Source organism: Podarcis bocagei (assembly GCF_964188305.1).
Source record: "Podarcis bocagei genome assembly, chromosome: W".
NCBI lineage: Eukaryota > Metazoa > Chordata > Lepidosauria > Squamata > Lacertidae > Podarcis > Podarcis bocagei.
In genome coordinates, this window is record NC_138131.1 from 38,901,077 (window position 1) to 38,925,956 (window position 24,880).

The window sequence follows — 24,880 nt, forward strand, 5'->3', positions numbered from 1 at the left end:
AATTTTCCCATTTTAAAGTTGAAAATATTCAACTGAGCGACCACCTACCGTTGGTCGCCACAATGACTATAGACTGGACCCCAGATGGAGACAGGCACCCAACACATCTGATTACGAACTCAGTATTGCAAATCAAAAGTGTTAAATGGTCCGAATTACAGGCCCAAAAATACTCAGCATATTTCCAACAAGGGCTAAAACAAGCATATTCAGGCTTAATTGAGGACTACTACGATTATGACCAAACTCTAAGACTATTCTCGAATCTGTCAGAAGATCTATCGTCCTTTTTCTCTGTTCCGACGCATAAAATAAATCGAACACAAAGGAAGATAGGTGCATTGTGGTTCAATAGTGCTTGTAAACAGGCTAGACAACTTCTTGGTAACATCTACAAAGAATATAAAGCAACGGTCCTGCCAAAAGAATATTTCCAAGCAAAATCGGCCTACAAGCAAATTCAAAAGGGAGCTAGACAGGAATGGCAAGTGAATCAATGGCGGGCAATCATAGAAGCCTCATCATTACGGAACTCCAGACAATTTTGGCTCCTGGTAAATCAAAGAACTAAAAGATACCCTTTAACTATTATTCCTGCCCCGGTTTGGGAATCATACTTAAAAAATTATTTTGCCACAACTGACTGTACTGCTAACACAAGAGATGAATTTCAAGAACAGCTTCCCCTCTGGCCCCCCACTGATCCGGAGGACATCCATGATTTGATCGTTAAACTCAAAACAGGGAAAGCGCCTGGGCCAGACCTGATCCCGGCAGAAGCTATAAAATACCATGCGGACTGGTGGGCTTAAGTCCTGGCGACCATTTTTGATGCCGTTAACAACTCTGGAATGATCCCGGAAGTATGGAAGGACGCTATTATCGTTCCAATCCACAAAAAGGGCTCACCAGACGACCCAGGAAATTATAGAAATATCAGTCTGCTCTCAATAGTGGGGAAACTGTATGCCCGCTTCCTGTTGAACAGACTTACCCAATGGGCCGAAGAGAAAAAATTAATTGGGCCCGAACAAGCTGGATTTCGCCCAAAACAGTCAACAATTAATCATATTCTAATTTTACAGCATCTTGCCTGGAAATATTCCACCCCAAAGGGTGGCCAACTCTGTGTGGCATTCATTGATCTAAAGGCAGCATTCGATAGTATCCCCAGGAACATCCTCTGGGAAAAACTCACCCGCTGGGGCATCGACAGAAGGCTTCTCTGGCTAATAATTAAACTCCATGAGAACTCAGTGGCCAGAGTGAGACTCACTCCGGAGGGCGATCTCACCAATTCAATTCCCATTAACAGAGGTGTCCGACAGGGCTGTATATTGGCTCCATTCCTGTTTAATTTATTCATAAGTGACATGAGGACTCCCCTAACAGAGGCTCAAGAAAGGATTCACGCACCCCGCCTAGCACTTTATCGTTGCCCTCTGTTACTATATGCGGATGACGCAGTCATCCTCTCCTTTTCTAGAGTAGGTCTCAGGAGGGCCTTAAAATTTTTTGGATCATATTGTAACACAAATTCCCTTACAATTAATTATGGAAAATCTAAGATCCTAGTTTTCTCAAAGAGCCGGAAACTCCATAATTGGAGAATTGATGGGAGAGTCATGTTAAAGGTGAGAAGGTTTCAATTACTAATACAATCATGTAATCATGTACTGGTTTCAGAATTTGAATGTCATCAATTCACTGTGCTTTGAGCTACTTGGTATGTTAAGATGTTTTTGTTAATAAGATTGTTTCTTATTGACTCTGTTGCATAAGGTACCCTGGTGGATTTAGAAACCGCTTGTTAAATGTTGATCAAAAGTAAAAATGTACAAATGTATGGGAAAAGGTAGTGTTGTCAAAAGGGATGGGGTTTTAAATCCCATGTTCAGACAGATGAGAAGAGAAGTGAGAGGGTTACAGGGGACAAAGCAGTAAATCATCCCCCTTGCAGTGTCTGTGTTTAACACAGAAACAAAGACGCTATGCAGCCCTTGGTGGAGTCTGGAAACCAGGTTAAAAGGGGGCCAAAGAACACACACCAAAAATAGGTATTTATTATCTAAAATAATAGATTATTATAAATCTCAGTTCAGTTTAAAATAAGGAATAGCACACTATTTGATACCAAAATTGATTTTTGCACTACCTTTCTTCTGATATATTTTTGAAATGCGTATAATTTTTATTTGTAAAAAGGGATGAACAATTGTATGCAGAAGGTGAAGTAGTGGTCTGGGCTGGAGAAGGTAGAGGGAAGTAGAAAAGAAAGTGAGAGGTAGAGGGTAGAGAATGGAATGTTGGAACAGGAGAAAAGTTGGGTAATGGGCTGTAAAGACAGTTGAGTGTTTATGCTGATGAGTATTAATGAAAGTAATATATTAAGATGCTATTATTGAGAGAGAGTTTACTAAATATAGTAAAAGCTGAATTGCATAAAGGGTGTGTGTGACCAGCGACACACTGGTGTCAAAGTCTTGCATGTGCTGTAAAAATGCAATCAGATTCTTGGTTGAGGTTTTCATGAGTAAAACCAGCTTTTAAAGAATTCTGAATTAAGAATTAAGAATATATTATAGAACAGCCTTCTTTTTTGGCTGGCTGGACAGCTAACCATCCATAAATTAATGGCAAGAGTAAGGACCTGGAATGTTGTTTGTACTTTTTAGTATGTCCCTCCCATGAAAGATACTCCTTGGACATCTATTAATTGAAAATTGAGATGGCTCTGAGTGTACGTGCCAGGAGAGGTCTTAGGCAAAATAATTTTTATTTCCCTGTTTACATTAGGCTGTGGAAAGTGTTCCAAAACAAACATCTTATATGAGAAAGGGAGATATTGAAGCTCTTTGTGTTGATTGAACCTCCAAAGTTGTCAAATGCATTAGTGACAGCAGAATCAAGATGTTGATAGACAAATACCTCAATGCTTATTGATGCAATTACCCCCCCCCCACTAGACTAGAGGACTAGTGGGTAGATCCAACCCAATATTTGTGTGTTAATAATGTCTACAGCTTCAAGAGCAAACAAAAGCTCTATTAGAGGCTCTTTCCTTCAACTATACAATCTTGCAGGAAGTGCAGAGAAAATGGAACTTGGGTTTTCAAACCAAAATGCTAAGTAAAACAGAATGATGTGAACACTGGCCCAACTGAATGCATGAATGTGTGAATCCATTTAGGAAGAGTGTTGGGGTGAAATAGCAAATGTGTGTATTGGGAAACTGGGACCTTAATTCATAAAGCAAATAACACCAAACAAGCTTTATCCTTCAGCAGAATACACTTAAGATACAGTGTACACAAAGCTACAGTGATACACAAAAGCTACAGAGCTTTTCTCTAGTGTAGGATTTGTTTACATCCTCTGTAGCATACGCAAGCAGGACCAAAAATGCAGGAGGAATCAGATGCCACATATTGAAGTAGGTGAAGGCCCCACTGTCTGTGTTCATTTGTTTGTGGTTTGTGCCCTTCTTTGTGGTTTCAAATATGGAAGTTATCAGGCACTTCTTCTTATCAGGACTGCTGATGTCATATGCTTTCGTAGCCTTCTCCGACATGGTGGTGTTCCCTAAAATGTTCCTAGTGCTCTAGGTCAGATATATAGTTTCACATTATGAAAAGGAACAAGCAGGAACCTTTCCCCTAAACAGTGTCTTGCTTGGTACCTGCTCTCTCACCCCCCCATCTACTCTACATAGGATTGAATTAACTAGATATGCAAAAAAAAAAAGTTGGTGTTAAAGAGTTGAGTTGCACTCTGTATCCTTCTGTGTGTAATATACAGATGCAAAAATGAGTTTATATTTAGTCAGCATGAGTTGCTTATTCCTCCTGTTTAATAGGAATACTCTTTCTGACTGTCATGATATGTTTCCGTATAAGAAAAGTCAGCCATACAGCAGGTAGCACTTAACTTATTGTTGTACCATAATTCTAACCGAACCACTGTCCCAAGTCAATTAAGTACGTGAATATGTATATCAAGATTAAATCATTTGCAGATAAATAATAGATAATAATAGGGAAAACTGGGAAGGACTGTCCTACAGTTTATTCAAAAGGTCAATCAACTTTCAAATGCAGCCCAACAGAACACCCTTTCGCAGTAAATATTCCGCAGAAAGAATTTAAAACAGAAGCATATCTTAAAAGGCAAAGGTAGGATAATCACGGTAATATGCTACCTTCCAAGAGGATCTCATTCTTTTGTGATATAATCTCTGCTTGCAATTTGTGTGTGTGTATTCTACAATCACATTTATCCCTGCAGAAGAGCCAGCATCTAGTACATGTTTTGTATGTGCTTTTAAGCTTTCTGTTTGTGTGAATGATTTCAGATGCCAGATCATCACCTGTGTTACCTTGTTAACGTACTTCCTCTTTGTGTCAGTGTCACACACACCAAGAGAGAGAGAGAGAGAGGATGAGAGGGGGGAATGATGTTGGGATTGAATAATTTAGAAAGGACTTAAGAAAAGGAGGTGAAGTAGACAAAAGGACAGTAAAAAAAAAGGGTGTTTCAGTATATAAGATCATATAGCGATAAAGTGGGTGTAGCGCCTTTGGTCCTGAGGGCAGCAGAGTACAGGGATGGGAATTGACTGAAGAAACAGAAGGCATTAAGGGGGTAATGGGGCCCTTTGGATGTCCAGCAGTCCTTTGTTGGGCTCAAATTGTCGTTTTGTGTGTGTGTGTTGAATATATGCTATATGGTGATTTGTGGACCTAGTAGGTATCTAAAGCCATTTGCACACGGTGAAATATGTTTTTATCAAGGTAATTTTATCAAGGTAATTGTTAGACCCTGTTGATGACCAACCCATAGCCTATTTGTCTGGAAAATTAACCACTATGGAACAAGGTTTGCCTCCCTGCATGTGAGCAGTAGTGGCGGCTGCCACTGACTAAAAGAGAACTGACAGGTTCACCTTTGGACAAGAAACTACGTGTGTCACTCCTCATGCTGTGCCAGCATTGGTGGACATGAAAGGAACTTATTTTTCTATCCCAAGCAGAGATGATGAAGCGCCTAGCAGCTGACTTATACTGCCCATGCACCCGCGGTTGCAGCTGCGAATTACTGAGACTCTTAACCTGGTTACCTATGGGAGAGGATGGGCCTCCAACACCTGACTGCATATATTCCAGCAGGCCTGATTTGAAGGATGAAGCAAGCCCCAGGCAGTATGAGATTGGACTGCTACTATTGATCTACACCAACCCCTTCGACTCACCATCTCTCGGTGCCCTACAGACACCACCTCACACTTCTCCTCATCGCATCGGCTCGGCGCCCACCCGACGACTGCCTTGCTGGTGCCACCCCTGGAAACTGGCATCTCTACGCACGGCAAGAGAAAATTCCAGTGTGGACTAAAAGAGGACATTTTCTTTTCTTTCCCCTTGAATGAATATGTAGCTTTGTATATTGCTTTGTGGGAGGTACCCCAGGTATTAGAAGAAGGAAGGTATTAGGAAATAGATATATATCCCTGTGCCCAAATGATGCAGGTAGGGCTGAGGGGGGACATGGTTTTGGCCGGGATGGTGATCTTCTTATTTCTGGCCATCACTGCGCCCACACCACTTAAGGTAACCCAGCGGCTAATGAAAGAATGGGGTGCCCGCAACACGCAGAAATGGAAGCCTATTCTGCAAAACCGAACCAATTGCACGGTCTGCACCCGGAACCTCTCGCACTCTGTGACCTACAGATGCTTTGGGAAGAGTACCCCTCCTCCCTGTGCCTTGGAATGAGTCCTCAGTTACGGCCCCGATTTTGGGTTCCACTGGATTTTGGGCTGCATTAAATTTGACAGAAGGAGCCTGTGGCTTTAACATTTCTGACCATGGTGTAGCTATTCGACACCTGGCAACAGAAAGAGAGAAAGTAGCCCATGCTCCTGTCCCAACCAGGAAGGGATGGGACATGTCTTGGTTGATTGAGTGGCTTCCAAACCTTGGGTGGCTTAGAGGACTTGTAATGATGTTAATGGACTAATCTTGCTTCTTTTCTGCTCCTGTATACACTGCTTAATGCAATGCTTGCAAAATATGATGAGTAAAATGATGTCACGAATGATTCGGCCCCAGATTATAGCAGTGACACGAGAATACCAGCCAGTACCTTGGGACGAGCCGAAAGGCTGTCCAAAAGAAAAGGAGGGAATGAAGGAATGGGTTTCCCAAACCCCAAAACTGACTGTGTAGGCAGTTTTTAAACTGCACCAAAATCCCCATTTCTCCTTAGCTAAAATGCATAAACTTTAGCCGTTGAGCAAATGCAAAACAAGAACACAGCTCTCTTCCTTATCAGTTTGACGGCAAGACTGGCCTTGACTTTACCAGTAGAACAGACACAGACATATCTTATGTCCTGGCCACAAATGACGCAGAGACCCAAGTCTGGGACTAACGCCAGAGCATGTTCTCGGAAGTAGTGACCTCTTGCTTCAAGATAGGAGTAGGAACAGGAATATCCTTTTATGGTCAGAAGTACAGGAAGGAAGATCCTTTTATGGTTGAGAGTACCAGAGCAGGAACATATGTGATGTCAACCTGTGTACGTACGCCAACGTGGTTGGGCTCCTAGGGGAGGAGTGAGAGGGTGCCTGGAGGATATATAAACTGCATGAAACCTGTCATTTCTTTGGACTTGCTGTGGACTCACCACGCAAGTGCCTTCTGCTATCCGGAGAGCAGAATAAACTCTTTCTTTGAACCAACTCGGTGTCATTTTGACTTCCTTCCTCCTGTCACGGAGCAACGCAGACCCAATAGGTGAACTCCAATAAGGCTACATTTCTTGGTGCGTTGGCCGGGAATCCGCGTTCTCCGAGGACAGGACAAAGGACCGAGGCGTCACTGCGAAGCAAACAGCTCGGTCGGCGTCGGTGGCTCCAAGCGCGCACCCTACCATTTCTAGGGGGAGCCCCCCACCCCGTACCTGAGTGGAGATGCAGCAGAGACGGAAGAAAGACAGCAGCTGCACGGGGAAAAGAGTGCCCAAGGAAGGGAAAGGTAGGCTCCACAGCTTGTTTGTGGGAGTCAGGGGTTTGATCAGCCCCGCCCAGTAGGAGCAGTAAAGTGCCGCTGGGTTTAGCCAGTAGAGAGCAGTAGTGTGCCGCTGGTTTGCCGGTAGAAGAGCAGTAAAAGTGCCACCGGCTTTGGGAAGTTTGTGGGTAAAAGGGGATTGGGGAGGTGCATGGGTTTTGTATGTGTATGGGGTTTGTATGTATGTGTATTTATTTGTGTATGGGGACACTCCAGTGAATGTTTTGAGTGGATGAGACGCTGGGGCTCAGAGCCACTGACGAAGCGAAGTGTGGTCCTTGTAAGGTGCGGTTCCTAGCGACGCGAGTCCGTCTAGGCCACTAACAGGATGCGGAGAAAGGTGACTGGGTGAGAAACAACTCTAGGTGGACGGAGTGTCTCAGGGCTATGGGGAAAAAAAACCAAAACAAAACAAACAACAAACCAACCCCCTTGCAGTGTTTGTTCTTTTTGGTCAATTGGAAATGTCAAGCTACAGTTGAAAAAACCCCTTTAAGCTCCTTTCTGTATTCTGGCAGTGACCAGCATAGGTGCATCCAGTTGGCTTGTATTGTATTGCCAACACGTGGGGTCCGAAAAAAAAAAAAAAGAGATGTGCTCTGCAGAGGCGCCAGGAATAGAACCCTGCATGAAGGGGTTCTCAATTCTGCCACATCTACTGTGCTGCATGTTAGGGGATTGGGAAACAGACCTTAAAACTGTGACGTTTGTTATCCGTGACCCCCGCTAATTGATTTACAAACCTCGATTAGCGGTTTATTGCTGCCCGGCACGCTTCCACTCCAGCTCTTCTTCGTCACGGTTGAGCAGAGCTTCGCACAGCGTTGTAAACTGTCACCTGCTGGATTCAGCTCCCAGACAAACACACAGAGTCCCGTTTGTCTCTATACAGCTTTTATTTCCAACATTTCTCAGGTATTTCCAGGGCTAGTTGCAGCCATCACTGCCCTGCGTCTGTTCCCCACAGCTCACATAGTGGGACTGGCAAACTTTGCCTGAAGCTCCTCCCAAGCTTCTAAAATTGACGTCAGAATGGTGAGGCATCATGGGAACAACTTAACCAGTTAAGTTCCAGCTCCAACACCCCCCCTTGCATCACATTCTGACAAGACCTTTTTGAGTTCAACACCTTCCCCTTTGCCTTGTGCCCCTTCCCGGCATCTTTCCCAGGCACCTGTTGAACCCCTTCAACACTCCCAGAATCACACAGTGCGACACTTTTCCACGCACCTGTGACCTGATACCCTACTGACCCATTAGGGCCAGCAGTTGTGTCTTCTCCGTCAGACGTTTCCCCCTCTGACTTGACAATCCTTCCGTGAGCTTTCTCCATTACCGGAGATGAAGCCTCACACCTGGACACTCCTTTCATAACCCTTGGAGATGCCCAAACCTTCCCTGACCCCTGACCCTGGACTTGGTCCCCATCACCGGGATCTGAACCCTGATTTTGGACCTTGTCCCCGTCACCGGGATCAGTCTCTGCCTCCCTCTCCTCCCCTTGAGGAGACTTTGCACCCGTCACCTGGTGACGTACTCCCTTTTCTTTGAAAAATTTCTCCAGAGCAGACCCAGTAAACTGTGACCCTAGGTCGCTCTTGAACCCTTGCACCCTGGTGGAGAACCTTCGTTCCACCCCCGCAACCCAATCCTGGATCAGTTGCGTCACCTCCCCCTGTGATTTGAGAGAGAAACACCAGCCAACCTGGCTGTGGTCACCTGTCAGCGACAGCACATACCTGGCCCCACCCAGACTCTCAGACCTCTTGGGTCCTGACAGATCTGTGAGAACCAGCTCAAAGGGCTCTTTGGTTACCCTCCCATACCCGGGAAAACCAAGCACCTTTGCACCTGTGCATGCCCTGCACCCTTGGGACCTCCTCCCACATTGTGTGATTTTACACCCTTTTGTGCACCTGTGCAACTTTTGCACATGACTGGGAACCTTAGCACACTGCACCCGTGCTTTTCCAGCATTCCCACAACCCTCCAGAGGTGTCTCCAGAACAAAGACGTTGTTCTCCCTCTGCATGTTGATCCGTTGTCTCCCTCCTCTGAAAATGGAACAGGTGTCATTTTCAAAACGAGCATTGTATCCCTGCTTCTTTAGAGCTGATACATATAAAAGACAACACTTCAGTCCCGGCACAACGTAGAACTTTTGCTCCTCCTGGAAAGAAAAGAACACGTTAGCCATCACACCACAGACTGATTTTTGTGTTCCGTCTGTGAACCTAACAGTCATCCCTGTCAAAACAGCCCTGCATTTCCGCAGCTTCCCAGCAGATGTCTCTGGAATCAAATCGCAATTAGCAGCAGAGCCAATAACAACACTCTGCTCTGGCCTTGTCCCACGAGTCTCTTGCTGGCACCTGGCACGTTCACCAGTCTCAGTCTCACGCCTGGTTGTTTTTCCAAACCAGTTGCCATGGAAACCCGACTGGTTCCCATGAGAATTCAACAGTTTGACCTTGACAACATCCTGTCTTGTCTCTCTGCTCCGGTGGGGGCAATCTCGCCGCAGATGTCGCGGTGCTTTGCACACGTAGCAACGACTAACTCCAGTGGAAAAACACTGCCTGGGACTTCTCCCAGCTGGCCTGGCCCTCCTTCTCCCGGAAAAGCACCTCTTGCCAGATCCGCCCCCCCTGAACTGCCGCTTCATCCCAGCAGGTTCAGTGGAAAACTTTTCAAACTTGCCTTTGGAACTTTCCGCCCCCCCCTTCTTGCTCACTAGCACTCCTTGAGGCTAAAGCATCAGGAACAGGGGCTCCAGCCATCTTTAGGCTTTTGTATTCCTTCTCCAGGGCTCTGGCCTCCTGCTGAAGCTTCACAGCAAACACAGCAGGACATTTCCAAGTGCCAATAGTTCCTTTGCCCCCCCCCCTCTGGGGCCCACAGCCTTTCCCAGCTGTGCACCGGCTCTCACATAGGTGATCAGCGCCATCTTGTCTTTCTGTTCTGTAGCAGCCATCTCCCGGCCCTTGCTTTCCGCCTCCAGCCTCACAAACACCCTGGAGTGCCGAACGGCCTCTGGCTTCCTGGCACCCAGAACAGTAGACTTTAGATCAGCAGCCAGGTTGCCCAACTTCTTAAAGTGAGCCTCCCACAGTCCTCCAAGACCTGGCAGCCTGCCATCCTCTTCCGTTCTCCCAAGGGGCCCCAAGCTGTACTTACAAACGCACCAGCTCCTCCGGCTCCTCAGCTCCGTGGAGAAACGACACCCTTGCTGCTCTCAGCTCTTGGCAGTTCTCAGCAACACAGGCACTCTCTGCGGTTTGCAGCCAGCTGCTTTCAAACTCCGCAGCCGCTCCTTTGCCTCTTAACACCAGGCACAAAGTCCTTCCGCCTACTGCCGGCCCCCTGCTCGACACCGCAGATCAAAGCTCCCGACAGTTTTACAAGCGGTGATGACCCATAACCTGTGCCGTTTGTTATCCGTGACCCCCGCTAATTGATTTACAAACCTCGATTAGCGGTTTATTGCTGCCCGGCACGCTTCCACTCCAGCTCTTCTTCGTCACGGTTGAGCAGAGCTTCGCACAGCGTTGTAAACTGTCACCTGCTGGATTCAGCTCCCAGACAAACACACAGAGTCCCGTTTGTCTCTATACAGCTTTTATTTCCAACATTTCTCAGGTATTTCCAGGGCTAGTTGCAGCCATCACTGCCCTGCGTCTGTTCCCCACAGCTCACATAGTGGGACTGGCAAACTTTGCCTGAAGCTCCTCCCAAGCTTCTAAAATTGACGTCAGAATGGTGAGGCATCATGGGAACAACTTAACCAGTTAAGTTCCAGCTCCAACAAAAACACCTAGAATCTTGCAGAGTACAAGTATAAAAAAGGATTATTTGGTCTTTAACACTAAAAGTGACACGAGTTGCTAATGAGGTCAAATTTTATATTTTCATGTTAAAGGTGAGAAGGTTTCAATTACTAATACAATCATGTAATCATGTACTGGTTTCAGAATTTGAATGTCATCAATTCACTGTGCTTTGAGCTACTTGGTATGTTAAGATGTTTTTGTTAATAAGATTGTTTCTTATTGACTCTGTTGCATAAGGTACCCTGGTGGATTTAGAAACCGCTTGTTAAATGTTGATCAAAAGTAAAAATGTACAAATGTATGGGAAAAGGTAGTGTTGTCAAAAGGGATGGGGTTTTAAATCCCATGTTCAGACAGATGAGAAGAGAAGTGAGAGGGTTACAGGGGACAAAGCAGTAAATCATCCCCCTTGCAGTGTCTGTGTTTAACACAGAAACAAAGACGCTATGCAGCCCTTGGTGGAGTCTGGAAACCAGGTTAAAAGGGGGCCAAAGAACACACACCAAAAATAGGTATTTATTATCTAAAATAATAGATTATTATAAATCTCAGTTCAGTTTAAAATAAGGAATAGCACACTATTTGATACCAAAATTGATTTTTGCACTACCTTTCTTCTGATATATTTTTGAAATGCGTATAATTTTTATTTGTAAAAAGGGATGAACAATTGTATGCAGAAGGTGAAGTAGTGGTCTGGGCTGGAGAAGGTAGAGGGAAGTAGAAAAGAAAGTGAGAGGTAGAGGGTAGAGAATGGAATGTTGGAACAGGAGAAAAGTTGGGTAATGGGCTGTAAAGACAGTTGAGTGTTTATGCTGATGAGTATTAATGAAAGTAATATATTAAGATGCTATTATTGAGAGAGAGTTTACTAAATATAGTAAAAGCTGAATTGCATAAAGGGTGTGTGTGACCAGCGACACACTGGTGTCAAAGTCTTGCATGTGCTGTAAAAATGCAATCAGATTCTTGGTTGAGGTTTTCATGAGTAAAACCAGCTTTTAAAGAATTCTGAATTAAGAATTAAGAATATATTATAGAACAGCCTTCTTTTTTGGCTGGCTGGACAGCTAACCATCCATAAATTAATGGCAAGAGTAAGGACCTGGAATGTTGTTTGTACTTTTTAGTATGTCCCTCCCATGAAAGATACTCCTTGGACATCTATTAATTGAAAATTGAGATGGCTCTGAGTGTACGTGCCAGGAGAGGTCTTAGGCAAAATAATTTTTATTTCCCTGTTTACATTAGGCTGTGGAAAGTGTTCCAAAACAAACATCTTATATGAGAAAGGGAGATATTGAAGCTCTTTGTGTTGATTGAACCTCCAAAGTTGTCAAATGCATTAGTGACAGCAGAATCAAGATGTTGATAGACAAATACCTCAATGCTTATTGATGCAATTACCCCCCCCCCACTAGACTAGAGGACTAGTGGGTAGATCCAACCCAATATTTGTGTGTTAATAATGTCTACAGCTTCAAGAGCAAACAAAAGCTCTATTAGAGGCTCTTTCCTTCAACTATACAATCTTGCAGGAAGTGCAGAGAAAATGGAACTTGGGTTTTCAAACCAAAATGCTAAGTAAAACAGAATGATGTGAACACTGGCCCAACTGAATGCATGAATGTGTGAATCCATTTAGGAAGAGTGTTGGGGTGAAATAGCAAATGTGTGTATTGGGAAACTGGGACCTTAATTCATAAAGCAAATAACACCAAACAAGCTTTATCCTTCAGCAGAATACACTTAAGATACAGTGTACACAAAGCTACAGTGATACACAAAAGCTACAGAGCTTTTCTCTAGTGTAGGATTTGTTTACATCCTCTGTAGCATACGCAAGCAGGACCAAAAATGCAGGAGGAATCAGATGCCACATATTGAAGTAGGTGAAGGCCCCACTGTCTGTGTTCATTTGTTTGTGGTTTGTGCCCTTCTTTGTGGTTTCAAATATGGAAGTTATCAGGCACTTCTTCTTATCAGGACTGCTGATGTCATATGCTTTCGTAGCCTTCTCCGACATGGTGGTGTTCCCTAAAATGTTCCTAGTGCTCTAGGTCAGATATATAGTTTCACATTATGAAAAGGAACAAGCAGGAACCTTTCCCCTAAACAGTGTCTTGCTTGGTACCTGCTCTCTCACCCCCCCATCTACTCTACATAGGATTGAATTAACTAGATATGCAAAAAAAAAAGTTGGTGTTAAAGAGTTGAGTTGCACTCTGTATCCTTCTGTGTGTAATATACAGATGCAAAAATGAGTTTATATTTAGTCAGCATGAGTTGCTTATTCCTCCTGTTTAATAGGAATACTCTTTCTGACTGTCATGATATGTTTCCGTATAAGAAAAGTCAGCCATACAGCAGGTAGCACTTAACTTATTGTTGTACCATAATTCTAACCGAACCACTGTCCCAAGTCAATTAAGTACGTGAATATGTATATCAAGATTAAATCATTTGCAGATAAATAATAGATAATAATAGGGAAAACTGGGAAGGACTGTCCTACAGTTTATTCAAAAGGTCAATCAACTTTCAAATGCAGCCCAACAGAACACCCTTTCGCAGTAAATATTCCGCAGAAAGAATTTAAAACAGAAGCATATCTTAAAAGGCAAAGGTAGGATAATCACGGTAATATGCTACCTTCCAAGAGGATCTCATTCTTTTGTGATATAATCTCTGCTTGCAATTTGTGTGTGTGTATTCTACAATCACATTTATCCCTGCAGAAGAGCCAGCATCTAGTACATGTTTTGTATGTGCTTTTAAGCTTTCTGTTTGTGTGAATGATTTCAGATGCCAGATCATCACCTGTGTTACCTTGTTAACGTACTTCCTCTTTGTGTCAGTGTCACACACACCAAGAGAGAGAGAGAGAGAGGATGAGAGGGGGGAATGATGTTGGGATTGAATAATTTAGAAAGGACTTAAGAAAAGGAGGTGAAGTAGACAAAAGGACAGTAAAAAAAAAGGGTGTTTCAGTATATAAGATCATATAGCGATAAAGTGGGTGTAGCGCCTTTGGTCCTGAGGGCAGCAGAGTACAGGGATGGGAATTGACTGAAGAAACAGAAGGCATTAAGGGGGTAATGGGGCCCTTTGGATGTCCAGCAGTCCTTTGTTGGGCTCAAATTGTCGTTTTGTGTGTGTGTGTTGAATATATGCTATATGGTGATTTGTGGACCTAGTAGGTATCTAAAGCCATTTGCACACGGTGAAATATGTTTTTATCAAGGTAATTTTATCAAGGTAATTGTTAGACCCTGTTGATGACCAACCCATAGCCTATTTGTCTGGAAAATTAACCACTATGGAACAAGGTTTGCCTCCCTGCATGTGAGCAGTAGTGGCGGCTGCCACTGACTAAAAGAGAACTGACAGGTTCACCTTTGGACAAGAAACTACGTGTGTCACTCCTCATGCTGTGCCAGCATTGGTGGACATGAAAGGAACTTATTTTTCTATCCCAAGCAGAGATGATGAAGCGCCTAGCAGCTGACTTATACTGCCCATGCACCCGCGGTTGCAGCTGCGAATTACTGAGACTCTTAACCTGGTTACCTATGGGAGAGGATGGGCCTCCAACACCTGACTGCATATATTCCAGCAGGCCTGATTTGAAGGATGAAGCAAGCCCCAGGCAGTATGAGATTGGACTGCTACTATTGATCTACACCAACCCCTTCGACTCACCATCTCTCGGTGCCCTACAGACACCACCTCACACTTCTCCTCATCGCATCGGCTCGGCGCCCACCCGACGACTGCCTTGCTGGTGCCACCCCTGGAAACTGGCATCTCTACGCACGGCAAGAGAAAATTCCAGTGTGGACTAAAAGAGGACATTTTCTTTTCTTTCCCCTTGAATGAATATGTAGCTTTGTATATTGCTTTGTGGGAGGTACCCCAGGTATTAGAAGAAGGAAGGTATTAGGAAATAGATATATATCCCTGTGCCCAAATGATGCAGGTAGGGCTGAGGGGGGACATGGTTTTGGCCGGGATGGTGATCTTCTTATTTCTGGCCATCACTGCGCCCACACCACTTAAGGTAACCCAGCGGCTAATGAAAGAATGGGGTGCCCGCAACACGCAGAAATGGAAGCCTATTCTGCAAAACCGAACCAATTGCACGGTCTGCACCCGGAACCTCTCGCACTCTGTGACCTACAGATGCTTTGGGAAGAGTACCCCTCCTCCCTGTGCCTTGGAATGAGTCCTCAGTTACGGCCCCGATTTTGGGTTCCACTGGATTTTGGGCTGCATTAAATTTGACAGAAGGAGCCTGTGGCTTTAACATTTCTGACCATGGTGTAGCTATTCGACACCTGGCAACAGAAAGAGAGAAAGTAGCCCATGCTCCTGTCCCAACCAGGAAGGGATGGGACATGTCTTGGTTGATTGAGTGGCTTCCAAACCTTGGGTGGCTTAGAGGACTTGTAATGATGTTAATGGACTAATCTTGCTTCTTTTCTGCTCCTGTATACACTGCTTAATGCAATGCTTGCAAAATATGATGAGTAAAATGATGTCACGAATGATTCGGCCCCAGATTATAGCAGTGACACGAGAATACCAGCCAGTACCTTGGGACGAGCCGAAAGGCTGTCCAAAAGAAAAGGAGGGAATGAAGGAATGGGTTTCCCAAACCCCAAAACTGACTGTGTAGGCAGTTTTTAAACTGCACCAAAATCCCCATTTCTCCTTAGCTAAAATGCATAAACTTTAGCCGTTGAGCAAATGCAAAACAAGAACACAGCTCTCTTCCTTATCAGTTTGACGGCAAGACTGGCCTTGACTTTACCAGTAGAACAGACACAGACATATCTTATGTCCTGGCCACAAATGACGCAGAGACCCAAGTCTGGGACTAACGCCAGAGCATGTTCTCGGAAGTAGTGACCTCTTGCTTCAAGATAGGAGTAGGAACAGGAATATCCTTTTATGGTCAGAAGTACAGGAAGGAAGATCCTTTTATGGTTGAGAGTACCAGAGCAGGAACATATGTGATGTCAACCTGTGTACGTACGCCAACGTGGTTGGGCTCCTAGGGGAGGAGTGAGAGGGTGCCTGGAGGATATATAAACTGCATGAAACCTGTCATTTCTTTGGACTTGCTGTGGACTCACCACGCAAGTGCCTTCTGCTATCCGGAGAGCAGAATAAACTCTTTCTTTGAACCAACTCGGTGTCATTTTGACTTCCTTCCTCCTGTCACGGAGCAACGCAGACCCAATAGGTGAACTCCAATAAGGCTACACCGCTAACTCAATCAAATGGCCCTTACAAAGTTATTTTAGCCTTCCATTCGCTGAGATTACCCTTATTAATAATAAGAGAAAAATGGAAATTCATAAAAACAAAAATCATACCCACAAGGGTTTTTGCGGACAGCATAGTAAATCCACTACTTGTGGAAAAAGGGAAAGAGACATTAGATTCAGAAACAAGCTCTATAAAATCGCCAGACAAAGAGATCTTGCTCTCCCCACAGAGAACGGAGGAGATCGTCTGCAGCCCACAACTAGGAATGAATTTGGGTAGTTCCAGAATATCCAGTGGTGAAAGCGCCCTTATGAATTCATTTGATGAATTACAATCACAAGAAAAAGAAAAAATAATAAATAAATTAGACAAATTAAGAGAGAAGATGTTTCAGGCCAAAAGTAAAATAGGAAACAAAGAAATTCAAACAAACAGGGCCATTGAAGGCTCGGTGGACCTTCTCCAATTTAGCCCACAGCCCCAAAATAGGTCTATAAAATCCAAGGCAACGATACAGACAATCGTCCCGCCACCTTCATTAGTTAATTTGGAACCAGCTCATCCTGTACCAACCGGAATGGATATATCTACTAAAGAACAGCAAAATGTAAACAAAATTTCGACACATTCCTCAATGCCTGACCTGGAGTCATCATTATCGGACGGAGAATCCCTAGCTGATGATCTAGAAGTTCAATCTGTTATCGATACGGACTGGACAGAAGACCCCTTGGGCCATATAAATAAGATGATATACCCATGGAAGGAAAATCTAATAATAGCTAAAACTTGTACCGACCTAATCTCTGCCCCCCTAGGTGATAAGCTCTCTGATAAAACAAGGGATTTCAGAGAGGAGATCAGACCAAACCAGGACACTACCCCTATAGGACCGAGCGAGCAGAGCATAATTATAAACAGCTCAAGAGGCACACCTGCGTCAAAAGGAGAGAAGTCATCTACTATTAGTCAAAGGAAAATTACTGACTTCTTTAAATCTGACAACCCAAGATCAGCGTTCCCCCCTTCTCCATTGTGACTACCCAAACCCCAGTCAAATCTCTCCCCCCCCCCCCCGTTCTCCTTTTTAAGCTGGAACATAGCAGGTTGGAAGGGGAAAAAATCTGACCCGGACCTTGTAAAACTAATAAACTTACACCAAGTAATTCTTTTACAAGAAACATGGGAAGAGGGGAGAGTAGATATTAATGGTTTTGATGTTACATCATTACCGGCATGCCCGTCTACTAAAGGAGGCCGGCCTAGTGGAGGATTAGTTATAGCAATTTCCTTGAAAATACAGGCAAAACTCACGCTTGTAAATGCTTCCACCTTTGCAATTACAGCCCTGATTACGGGGAAAAATTTTGAACTTGTTATAACAAATGTCTATCTTCCTCCTGGAGGCAACACTGCAGACTTATACAATAAATGGGGAATTTTGGAGGAACATCTTACTCTTTGTCTCTCCAAATACCCCAATATACCCAATGTTATAGCAGGGGACTTCAATGCTCGCATTGCAACAAACTGGGAGTCTTTAATCAAAGCCAAATGGTGGATAACTCCAGAATTCATTAATGACCTCGCCCTCCATACTCAAAGACTTTCCAAAGACAAAAGGGTAAATGAAGCAGGAACCCTTCTTTACCAATTGGTACTACGTCTAAACTTAGTGATTCTAAACGGGAACTGCCCGCCAGACGTACCGGGTGATTTTACACACATAAGCTCCTCTGCAAACAGTGTCCTGGATTATATGTTAGTATCTCATGACATTTTCCCCAAATTTTCCCATTTTAAAGTTGAAAATATTCAACTGAGCGACCACCTACCGTTGGTCGCCACAATGACTATAGACTGGACCCCAGATGGAGACAGGCACCCAACACATCTGATTACGAACTCAGTATTGCAAATCAAAAGTGTTAAATGGTCCGAATTACAGGCCCAAAAATACTCAGCATATTTCCAACAAGGGCTAAAACAAGCATATTCAGGCTTAATTGAGGACTACTACGATTATGACCAAACTCTAAGACTATTCTCGAATCTGTCAGAAGATCTATCGTCCTTTTTCTCTGTTCCGACGCATAAAATAAATCGAACACAAAGGAAGATAGGTGCATTGTGGTTCAATAGTGCTTGTAAACAGGCTAGACAACTTCTTGGTAACATCTACAAAGAATATAAAGCAACGGTCCTGCCAAAAGAATATTTCCAAGCAAAATCGGCCTACAAGCAAATTCAAAAGGGAGCTAGACAGGAATGGCAAGTGAATCAATGGCGGGCAATCATAGAAGCCTCATCATTACGGAACTCCAGACAATTTTGGCTCCTGGTAAATCAAAGAACTAAAAGATACCCTTTAACTATTATTCCTGCCCCGGTTTGGGAATCATACTTAAAAAATTATTTTGCCACAACTGACTGTACTGCTAACACAAGAGATGAATTTCAAGAACAGCTTCCCCTCTGGCCCCCCACTGATCCGGAGGACATCCATGATTTGATCGTTAAACTCAAAACAGGGAAAGCGCCTGGGCCAGACCTGATCCCGGCAGAAGCTATAAAATACCATGCGGACTGGTGGGCTTAAGTCCTGGCGACCATTTTTGATGCCGTTAACAACTCTGGAATGATCCCGGAAGTATGGAAGGACGCTATTATCGTTCCAATCCACAAAAAGGGCTCACCAGACGACCCAGGAAATTATAGAAATATCAGTCTGCTCTCAATAGTGGGGAAACTGTATGCCCGCTTCCTGTTGAACAGACTTACCCAATGGGCCGAAGAGAAAAAATTAATTGGGCCCGAACAAGCTGGATTTCGCCCAAAACAGTCAACAATTAATCATATTCTAATTTTACAGCATCTTGCCTGGAAATATTCCACCCCAAAGGGTGGCCAACTCTGTGTGGCATTCATTGATCTAAAGGCAGCATTCGATAGTATCCCCAGGAACATCCTCTGGGAAAAACTCACCCGCTGGGGCATCGACAGAAGGCTTCTCTGGCTAATAATTAAACTCCATGAGAACTCAGTGGCCAGAGTGAGACTCACTCCGGAGGGCGATCTCACCAATTCAATTCCCATTAACAGAGGTGTCCGACAGGGCTGTATATTGGCTCCATTCCTGTTTAATTTATTCATAAGCGACATGAGGACTCCCCTAACAGAGGCTCAAGAAAGGATTCACGCACCCCGCCTAGCACTTTATCGTTGCCCTCTGTTACTATATGCGGATGACGCAGTCATCCTCTCCTTTTCTAGAGTAGGTCTCAGGAGGGCCTTAAAATTTTTTGGATCATATTGTAACACAAATTCCCTTACAATTAATTATGGAAAATCTAAGATCCTAGTTTTCTCAAAGAGCCGGAAACTCCATAATTGGAGAATTGATGGGAGAGTCATCGAACCAATTTATAGATTCCAATACTTGGGAGTTTGGTTACAACATAACCTTAGATGGAAGGCCCATGTAGCTTATGTTACAAACAGAGCCAAAGCTATCTCCTTGGCGATCTTGCGATTCTTCTTCACCGATGGAGCCCTCCACATCCCATCGGCGTTGAAAGTGTTCAAGGCCAAGGTGATCCCGACAATTGCTTATGCCATCTCAACTTGGGGGACTTTTGTCAACCTATCTCACCTACAGGTTATTCAAAATCAGTTTTTAAGAGGGATATTGAAACTGCCCAACTGTGTAAGTAATACAGCGTTACACATGGAACTTAATATTGTATCCCTGGAAAACGCCCTGTGGAAGCACATACTCTGTCACTGGTTATCTCTATGGCACAATCTCCCAAACTTGTATTTGATACAATGTATGTGGAGAGATGATTTCCAGAGCCCATGGGTAAAAAATTTACAACTGAAAATTACGGCAATGGGAATCTCCCCATCTAAATTACTAGAGCAGGACATAGTTCCAGCTAAAAGAACAGTAACCTGTAAACTAGAGGAGATGGACTTGCAGCAGAAAATGGTGTTGGGCAATGGTACCTGCTCACCTCAAAACCTTGGTTTATTACCCCTCTTAAGGCTCCCAAACTATTTGAATTCCTTAACTTCTTCGACTCATAGATATGCCTTTATAAAGGCAAGAGTCAACGCCTTCCCATCGAACGTGCTGAGAAATAGATTTTCCAATGGACAGATATCGCTCTTATGTGATTGTAATTGTGGGGCACCGGAATCGTTGCATCACATAATCTTTGATTGTGCTTCTCACTCATCGGCCAGGAGCAAGTTTCTTGATCCATATCTAAAGGGAATCGCCGATGATTGGAATGAAGCCAAACTGAGATATCTACTAAATGATGAAGATCCCCTAAGATCACTCACGGTTGCCAGATTCTTGATCAGCGTCCTATCCCTAAAGAAGAAAAACGGACTCCTGTGCGGCTCGGATGACCCTTTTAAACCATGATATATGTTTTAGGATGTAACTAGGTGATATCACCACTGATGTCTTTTATTAATTTATGAGCAGAAGACGATGTCTATGTTGCAAATTTATTGTAATGTATGTTGTTGGGTCTTTTGCTTATTTTGCTTTGGTTCTTGTCTGTTCTTGTAAGTTTTTAGCTGTTTTAAATTTGGAGGTTTAAGTATATATATGTTGGTGGGAAACTGTCGTGTGACGGGCCAATGGCCGTAATAAATATCAATCAAGAATGGAAATAAAAAGTCCATTGTATAAAATACATTTGAGGGTCACTTGAGCAGGAAGCACGTGAGGCGCAGCAAAACACAGGCCGATAAACAGTAGACAAAGCCCATCTTTCCCAAACATCGCAGGAAAAGGCCAGAATTTACGAAGCGCATGAACCATCACAGCTTTCCTCAATGATGAAGCAATTGCTAATATATAATCATAGAACTAGGGAGTTTGAAAGGGCCACGAGGCTCATCTAGGCTTACCCCCTGCAATGTGGGAATCTTTGCCAAAGAGCTTCCCTCTTGTGGCTTATCCCCACAACAGATACTGACTTTGGATTTTGGTCAAGCAAACAGTCTAATCCAGGCATTCCCAACCTGCGGCCCTCCAGATGTTTTTGTCCTACAACTCCCATGATCCCTACCTCACAGGACCAGTGGTCAGGGATGATGGGAATTGTAGTCCAAAACATCTGAAGGGCCGACGGCTGGGGATGCCTGGTCTAATCTGTCAGTGCCTAAATGATCTCAAGTGTCAGAAGAAGAAGAAGAAGAAGAAGAAGAAGAAGAAGAAGAAGAAGAAGAAGAAGAAGAAGAGTTTGGATTTGATATCCCGCCTTTCACTCCCCTTCAGGAGTCTCAAAGCGGCTAACATTCTCCTTTCCCTTCCTCCCCCACAACAAACACTCTGTGAGGTGAGTGAGGCTGAGAGACTTCACAGAAGTGTGACTGGCCCAAGGTCACCCAGCAGCTGCATGTGGAGGAGCGGAGACACGAACCCGGTTTCCCGGATTACGTGACTACCGCTCTTAACCACTACACCACACTGGCTCTCTTGACTGCTATCAGGAAATTTCCCACCGTCCCATTTCGACTCTCCAGCACCTGATCTGCATCACCAAGCAATCCCAAAATGCCGACAGCTTTGAACCTTGCAAGATCAAATGTCTCGCCCTGGACTGGACTCGAGGGACGATTCCGACAGATTCCACATGGGAAACGCTCATGTCCCATGTAGCACCAAATCAGTAGTGCATGTGCTTTATAAAAAGCCTTGAGGAGATGATTGTGTTGTTGTTTAGTCGTGTCCAACTCTTCGTGACCCCCTGGACCAGAGCATGCCAGGCACTTCTGTCTTCCACTGCCTCCCGCAGTTTGGTCCAACTCATGCTGGTAGCTTCGAGAACACTGTCCCACCATCTCGTCCTCCGTTGTCCCCTTCTCCTTGTGCCCTCCATCTTTCCCAACACCAGGGTCTTTTCCAGGAAATCCAGGAAATGCTGGGTGAGATCCCATGGACAGTAATACTAAAAGGAAAGGGAGTTCATGATGGCTGGGAGTTTGTTAAGAGGGAGATAGTAAAAGCACAACGTCAGGCAATACCAATGAGACTGAAACATGGAAGGTGCCTAAAGAAGCCAGGGTGGCTATCTAAAGAACTTTAAACTGAGTTAAGATTTAAAAAGGATGTGTACAAAAACTGGAAAAGGGGGGAAACCACCAAAGAGGAATTCAAACAAATAGCCAGCACGTGTAGACACAAAGTCAGAAAAGCTAAAGCACAGAATGAACTCAGGCTGGCTAGAGAGGTTAAAAGCAACAAAAAAGGCTTTTATGGGTATGTTCGTAGCAAAAGGAAGAACAAAGAAACAGTGGGGTCACTCAGAGGAGAAGATGGTGAAATGCAAACAGGGGACACAGAAAGGGGTGAACTCCTCAATGCCTTCTTTGCCTCAGTCTTCTCCGATAAAGAAAACAATGCCCGACCTGAAGAATTTGGAGCAAATGATTCAACAAAGGAAACACAGCCCAGAATAACTAAGGAGATAGTACAAGAATACTTGGCTAGTTTAGATGTATTCAAGTCTCCAGGGCCAGATGAACTGCATCCAAGAGTATTAAAAGAACTGGCAGATGTGATCTCAGAACCACTGGCAGTCATCTTTGAGAATTCCTGGAGAACAGGCAAAGTCCCGGCAGACTGGAGGAGGGCAAATGTTGTCCCCATTTTCAAAAAGGGGAAAAGAGAGGACCCAAATAATTATCGCCCAGTCAGTCTGACATCAATACCAGGGAAGATTCTGGAGCAGATCATTAAGCAAACAGTCTGTGAGCACCTAGAAAGGAATGCTGTGATACCAATAGTCAGCATGGATTTCTGAAAAATAAGTCATGTCAGACTAACCTGATCTCCTTTTTTGACAGAATTACAAGCCTGGTAGATGAAGGGAACGCAGTGGATGTAGCCTACCTTGATTTCAGCAAGGCATTTGACAAGGTGCCCCATGATATTCTTGTAAAGAAGCTGGTAAAATGCGGTCTTGACTATGCTACCACTCAGTGGATTTTTAACTGGCTGACTGACCGAACCCAAAGGGTGCTCATCAATGGTTCCTCTTCATCCTGGAGAAGAGCGACTAGTGGGGTGCCACAGGGTTCTGTCTTGGGCCCGGTCTTATTCAACATCTTTATCAACGACTTGGATGATGGATTCAAGGGCATCCTGATCAAATTTGCAGATGACACCAAACTGGGAGGGGTGGCTAACACCCCAGAGGACAGGATCACACTTCAAAACGACCTTGACAGATTAGAGAACTGGGCCAAAACAAACAAGATGAATTTTAACAGGGAGAAATGTAAAGTATTACACTTGGGCAAAAAAAATGAGAGGCACAAAAACAAGATGGGGGACACCTGGCTTGAGAGCAGTACATGTGAAAAGGATCTAGGAGTCTTGGTTGACCATAAACTTGACATGAGCCAACAGTGTGACGCAGCAGCTAAAAAAGCCAATGCAATTCTGGGCTGCATCAATAGGAGTATAGCATCTAGATCAAGGGAAGTAATAGTGCCACTGTATTCTGCTCTGGTCAGACCTCACCTAGAGTATTGTGTCCAGTTCTGGGCACCACAATTCAAGAAGGACACTGACAAACTGGAACGTGTCCAGAGGAGGGCAACCAAAATGGTCAAAGGCCTGGAAACGATGCCTTATGAGGAACGGCTAAGGGAGCTGGGCATGTTTAGCCTGGAGAAGAGGAGGTTAAGGGGTGATATGATAGCCATGTTCAAATATATAAAAGGATGTCACATAGAGGAGGGAGAAAGGTTGTTTTCTGCTGCTCCAGAGAAGCGGACACGGAGCAATGGATCCAAACTACAAGAAAGAAGATTCCACCTAAACATTAGGAAGAACTTCCTGACAGTAAGAGCTGTTTGACAGTGGAATTTGCTGCCAAGGAGTGTGGTGGAGTCTCCTACTTTGGAGGTCTTTAAGCAGAGGCTTGACAACCATATGTCAGGAGTGCTCTGATGGTGTTTCCTGCTTGGCAGGGGGTTGGACTCGATGGCCCTTGTGGTCTATTCCAACTCTATGATTCTATGATTCTCTTCTCATGAGGTGGCCAAAGTCTTGGAGCCTCAGCTTCAGGATGTGTCCTTCCAGTGAGCACTCTGGGCTGATTTCCTTCAGAATGGATAGGTTTGATCTTCTTGGAGTCCATGGGACTCTCAAGAGTCTCCTCCAGCATCATAATTCAAAAGCATCAATTCTTCGGCGATCAGCCTTCTTTATGGTCCAGCTCTCACTTCCATACATCACTACTGGGAAAACATAGCTTTTACTATACTGACCTTGTTGGCAAGGTGGTGTCTCTGCTTTTTAAGATGCTGTCTAGGTTTGTCGTGAGATGATTACCCCTCCTTTATTGCCTGTTCCGGGTTGCCCAACCACTACCCCAGAGTCCTCTCTTGGCAGATCAAGAGGAGCAGGTGACGGCAAAGGCGGCCGGGTTTTGAGCTGGGGCAGTCAGAATAAGGTCCACTCTCGATTCAAAACCCTCAAATGTATTTGATATCATTGATTTTTCATTTCTATTCCTTGCAGATCATCTCGTTGTTTTATTGCTACAACCAAGGGCTGATGCAAATTAAGAGGATAATGATAATGATGATGATGATGATGATAATAATAATAATAATAATAATAATAATAATAATAATAATAATAATAATAAAACTTTTATTTGTATCCTGCCCTCC

The 24,880-nt window shown here is 44.2% G+C and overlaps 1 long non-coding RNA gene across 1 annotated transcript in view; it reads left to right on the forward strand.

The window, feature by feature from the left end:
• Positions 1 to 24,880, forward strand: part of LOC308577917 — a 670,159-nt gene that overhangs the window by 143,679 nt on the left and 501,600 nt on the right. The gene's annotated exons all lie outside the window — the stretch shown is intronic.